The sequence below is a fragment of the Temnothorax curvispinosus genome, unplaced genomic scaffold (assembly GCF_003070985.1).
Source record: "Temnothorax curvispinosus isolate PA1 unplaced genomic scaffold, ASM307098v1 QBEX01009885.1, whole genome shotgun sequence".
Lineage (NCBI taxonomy): Eukaryota > Metazoa > Arthropoda > Insecta > Hymenoptera > Formicidae > Temnothorax > Temnothorax curvispinosus.
In genome coordinates, this window is record NW_020219665.1 from 750,145 (window position 1) to 756,144 (window position 6,000).

General features: G+C 37.2%; 1 protein-coding gene across 7 annotated transcripts in view; it reads right to left on the reverse strand.

The window, feature by feature from the left end:
* The window catches only part of LOC112459520 (zwei Ig domain protein zig-8-like), a 110,065-nt gene extending 105,130 nt beyond the window's left edge, over positions 1–4,935 (reverse strand). The window contains exons 1-3 of one of the 7 annotated variants that reach the window (XM_025023656.1): positions 4,695–4,935; positions 3,375–3,473; positions 2,848–2,999 (exon numbers count right to left, since the gene is read on the reverse strand). The gene's annotated coding sequence lies outside the window, so the exon portion shown is untranslated. Of the gene's footprint in view, positions 1–2,847; positions 3,000–3,374; positions 3,474–3,908; positions 4,385–4,694 lie in introns of those variants that run through there. The other 6 variants (XM_025023658.1, XM_025023659.1, XM_025023655.1 and 3 more) reach the window with 6 other exon arrangements.
* Positions 4,936–6,000: the final 1,065 nt, after the last annotated feature.

Sequence of the window (6,000 nt, forward strand, 5' to 3'; positions counted from 1 at the left end):
TTTAGTCGGTAAGAATCCGACACTCCCCTCGCCACGCTCCCGGAAGCGGGGGGGGGATCTTCCCCCTCTTATAGCGATGGGGCTACCGGTCAGTACTGGCCAGTATATAGTAGAAGATTTCCCCGCGTTAAAAAAAAAGCTATTTCGATATTCAGTAACGACACCGCTGAATTTTATCCGCATATAGGTTAATTGAGGGCAGGTGGATCGTGGAAGCTTCCATCTCCAACTATTTTTCAAAACAACCTCGTTAATTTCCATCTAAAAGTCTCGATTTTCCGCTAATGAACACATTTCTGGTCATAAAGACATTGATTTCCGGCACAAAAAGCGACGAAGTTACGCGTTGCAAGATCAAATTGCTCCCGTTTCGAATTAAACCGTATCTAGATAATGACATTCCGCCGTTAATTAATTCGTCAGTGGGCTTTGTACCGGCACGTCGGCATCATTATTATGGTCATTGTCGTCTTCGAGGTCTTCGAGGTATCTCCACGTGTCGGCGGTTTCAAGAAATTATTATCTATCACAGCGTGGAAGAGGAAACGTTGTCTTTGTGGCGAGAATTAAATTAAACGTATCGAAATGCGATACAATGGAATTTATTTCGCGCACGGTCGCCATAAAGCGTGACTATTCTCGCATCTTCACTGGAATGGACATAAATAAGAAGTTCATAAAATAAAATTTTTACTCTAAATTTTTACCTTATTCTCATACTTTCAAAAATGTCTTATAAATAACGTATGCCATCATGTGTATAGATAGAAAAGATTCATAAATAAAATAATCTCGATGTTAATCGAAAATAGTGAGCAACTTCGTGAAAAATTATTTCAAACATTAATTTCGGTAGATCGCATCTGTTATTGATGAAAATGCTAAATGTTATTCCGCCATGAATTGCACATCCGATTGTGTTGCCTTCAAATTGATCATTTTAACGGAAAATTCGGGGACACGCAGTCATAAAAAGCATACTGGTTTGAAAATATCACGGCGTGATTTTACGAGGGACGTGTCGAACCATGAAATGTGCATAAAATGACGAATCCAATATGGCACGAGAAATCGGGGTGATAAAATACTGTTATTTATAAACATATTAAAATAAATGCATAATTATTGATTTTTGACTGCCTTATTAAAATTAATTTTGCTTACAACGTAAATCATTTTATAAAATTATAAAAGTTATGTAAATAAATTTTGATAAAAAAATAAAAATCACGAAAAATCATCACACACTTGTGGTAAAATTAAAACATTTAATGTTTGTTAATTGTTCTGATTAATTTCGTTATAAATCAAAAATAGTACGAATGCCCTAAAAATAAATTTACAAAGATAAATAAGGAATTTTTTTATACTCTACAACTACATATCTTTCTATCCAAAAATATTGTTACAAATAATATGTTTACATCAAACTGGTATTGTGTTTCCAAAACAGCACGCCAAAAATAAAATTCATAAACCAATGCGGATTTTACATATCTGTATATAACTTGAAAGTTTACGTCGCAAATTAGTGAAATGACTGCAACAAAACACCGAGCTGTCTGTATAAAAATAATATTTCTAGTTTGTAAACGTGGACGACCGCTACACCTAACCCCTCATTCTGGATATCTCTCTTTTATTAAAATAAAATCTGTAAAATCATATGTGGTTGCAAAATCTGCAATTTTATAAGACTATCAATATATTTCTACTTCACGATTATTGTTCAAAATAATGTCAAAAATAAAGACATTTTTCAAATGTGATATATACCGATTAATTTAAAAGATTGACTTTCCTATAATAAGAACTTACTTAATGTTATTTCCATTATTTTTCGTAAACTATTAGAATTGCGTCCAGAAAGCCGGTGCATATATCTTTAAACACAGTGTGTGTGTGTGTGTGTGTGTGTGTGTGTGTGTGTGTGTGTGTGTGTTATGCACGAATCGCACCAGGTTAGTTTTAAGATGCATCGCGATGCAGACACAAAGGGTTAGACGTCGACTCCGCGGACAATGACAATGCTGATGCAAGACGGCAGGCACAAATTATCCCTGGGAGGTATTATTAATTAATGCCCTTGTTAAGCTACGGAGCTTGATGAGGAACGAGGGCGAAGAAGCGAGAGATGCGGGTTGGAGATAGCGACCGAGTGTATTGCACAGGTGCACTCGGTGGGATATAAAACTGGGAACACGTAAAACGCGTTTGTGTATGACATACACATGTGTGCGCATACGATAACACGGCGTGAATGTACGACATGCGGCGGTACGAGCACGCTGGGAATAACGAAATTTTCTGGACGGGACGAATTAAAATTCAAACACTTATATGACATCGTCGAGAGAGAGAACACTCGTGTGAATGAAAAGAGGGGGGGAAAAAATAACGTCGAAAAATAATTTTCGTGGAAAAGCAACGTGGGTAAGCAAAACGGAATTTTCTCAAGGATTAAGAGAATGGACTTTAAGTTAGAAGAAAATGAAAATATACACAGAGGATGTGACGCGTAGTATAATCGTAGTAAATGAAATAATAGAGCTTGCAAAAATAAATCGAAAACGTAAAATAAAATTTTCTATTCGAGAGATAACTAAAAAAATGAAAAAAACTAATAATACTTTTCGCTCTTTTTTTATGAATTTGTATATTCTAAATCTAAACTACATGAATTTTGCATTGAATGTCACACAAAGCCTTTTGTTTTGAAAATATAATTTAATCTTATTCCGTTTTATTTTTTCTCATCTCAAAGGTAAATTTCTTTTTCAGTTTTAAGTTTAAAACTAGTTTTCACAAAACCATTAAAAATGACAAAAATTGTGAGGCTTCACAAACCTTATACGATATATATATCGTGCGTTATTTATATCACACGTATTCCCAAGAACATGCACGATTGTCTCTCAACAACGTTACTGTCTTTTCCTCTCCCTCGTCACCGACATAAGAGAGTGTGTAAAGTCTTTCCCATCCCGCATACGTAATTACTGAAGTTAATTAGAATTTTGAAGTTGAAAGAGAGAAAGTAAAAGAGACGCGGGCCTTAATCGAGAAAGGGAAACGGAGCTGACGACACATTTAAGAATGTATTAGCTTCAAGAAAGCGCCGGAGCTTGAAATGACATTAAAACGTCGCGTCGCGAGCCGCTCGTACCGACAAATACGGCGACGAAAAAAGGCTCGACGAAATTCTAGTGGAATAATTTTAGCATCAGCACAATCCGGACGAACCTGCTCTTCTTCGAAAGGACAAAATTTTCGACATTCGTTCGAGGTTTTGTCCTTAGCGGCGGCAGGAAACGGCGCAATTTTGTGACTCGGAGAATGGAAAAGTCAATGTTGTCGACAATATATCAATTTACCTATTTCACTTTGCAGCATCAAAATTTCCATCGAGGATTTCATGTTCGGACACTTTCTTTTGTGAGCATTTTGAATTTTTGTTGGAATTGTGATGTGCTCTTGCAAAACGAGTAAAATTAAGAAACGCATGAAATGAAAGAGAATAAATTAAGACGAAGCCACTTTCCTCCAAAATTCAACGAAACCAAACATGCTCGTGGAAAAGAATCCGGGACAAAAAATAAGAAACTATTAATACAATTTGTCAATTTAATGCATGTTTAAAACTTTAATTTTCAGTCAGTTTTTATTGTTAGTTATTTTATTATAAAACTTATTTAATCTGCTTTATTTAATAAAATACCTATTTATTTAATAAAATTATTTATAGTTATTTTTTAAGCCTTTCTCTCTCTCTTTCTCTTTCTCTCTCTTAATCAAATGCTCATTAAAATATTACGCGTTCTTGAGCGTCACGTTTCATGTACGCAGCAATTTGCCTGACAGTTTTATAGAAATACTATTTTGGGAGTAAACAATGTATCTATCTTCACCGTCCTCGGACTCTCGTCGAGCTATCGCGCTTTCAACTATCCACCAACTCCCCCTCGAGTCCTCGTGCAATTGGTTTTTCGTGTTCCAAGCACTTCGCTGTCCTCGAAATCCTAATTTCTCGTTTTTCACTCCCTCACTCCGCCCGCCGCACCACCGTCATCTGATGGAGCGAGGCGGTTCTCCGATGGTTGCGATGCCCGCAGAATCTCGTCGTTGCGTTTCGCTTGATTTTCAGGTTTGTGACGGAGGGATGTACGGAAAATGGGAGCAGATTGTGGTATCTGTGTAAACAGGTCGGAGCTATGCGTACTGTGACAGTTTTTATTTGCCTCTGGTGTTCTGGTTCGGCTCCCTCCTCTTCTCCACGTATTTTAAAATGGGTCGTGTTGTAATCTTGTTATTTCGGATTTAATTACCGTCGTAGAAATACACCTACATTTCTATCTCCATTATTTCTTTTTATTTTTATCACTCGATCATGTTATCGTATATAATATTTATTTAATATCGTCACACAAATAATTTATTATATAAAAATAATTTTTGTAAAGTTAAAATTTTAGCTGTGTTCTTTTTTATATTACTTATCAAATTATGCAATTTTTATGATATTATCGTTGTTTTATCTTTTTATAATTTTAAATTACTTTCTTGAGAAATTATTTATCAAACAGATTAGAAGTAACTGCACTCTCACTTATATATCCATTCATGACCTTATTAAAAATCTATATTAATATAACAATAATCAAAAACTATAATCAAATCGTCATTTTGTGATTCACCTTAATTTGCACATGCGTTTACGCGTTATCATCGAGATCTCTCGCGACATCACCGTGGAGACGATCGAGCTAGATCGGAGCCGGCACACGTGATACCCGGACCGGTCTGTGAGACGCACTAAATCGTCAAGCTCCGTCTACAGTGCGCTACGCGCGGTCCCTCTAACAATAAACTTAGGTAAGCCGACGAATACGACGGCGACGTATAATGTGCACACACGCGTGTCGGCCACGCGTGACAAACCAGTCGCACGTACTGTGGGTGCGTGAGCCGCACTAGCCGCGCGTGGTGCGAGACCCACGGAGACGATCCACTCGAGACGAAGTTCCGTCAGTGTGCGTGGCTCACGACGACGATCGTCGTGAATTGTCGTCTGTCGAGGCGTACACGTGTGTGTAAGTGCGAGCGAGTGAAATCCACGAGGGTGTGGAGGGGCCAATTGCCTTCCTCGTTGCGCCGCCACGATATTGTGGTGGTGCAAGCACTTGTCCCTCATGAATTTGGAGCTCACACGAAGATACGCGCCGAGTGTGCAGCGGGGAACTCGATAATCTACGTGCGCGGGGAGCCCGCATTGTAGGCATCGCGGCGCGGCGCCGAAATGTGATATAGCAAATCGTGTTAAAATTGTAAGGGGAAATACGGAGGAAGTAAAGGGTTAAGCGATGTAAGTGATAACGCGTTGCATAGATTAACGTGGATTGTCGAAACGTGTGTTACTCCGATACTGTATATTTCCCAAAATGACTATGCTCCTCGAGATATTCAGTAACTGAATACGAGACGTGTAAATCGGTTAAGGTTGAAATACAATTTTACCGACTAGTCATGTGTAACGGCAAAAATAAAATTCTTATACAACTCATTGCCAGATGTGATATAACAAGTAAATTTTCCTAATAGATTTTAAGGTAAATGTATACCAACTTAAGACCTATGTCTGGACACTTTTATCATTTTATTTTTCAAATAAATATAACGCAATTTAAAAGATAAAAATATAATACAAGAAAAATATTTTTATCTTTGATTCTTTGATTTCAATTCGCGTTATAACTTATTTAAGAATAAAATGATAAATGTCCAGACATAAGTACGTGTCCAGGCATTGGTATTATACATTTACCCTTATATCTCAATCATTTATAAGGGAATTGAAGCATTTGCAGTATATGTATATCTGTTTGGAGAACGAATCATAGATCAAATGTGCACCATTTGGAACATGCAGATGCTACTAGTCAAAATGCGAACGCGATCAGTAGATGATAATTAGCTATGCAAACTTAGCTGTTTACGAGGCTG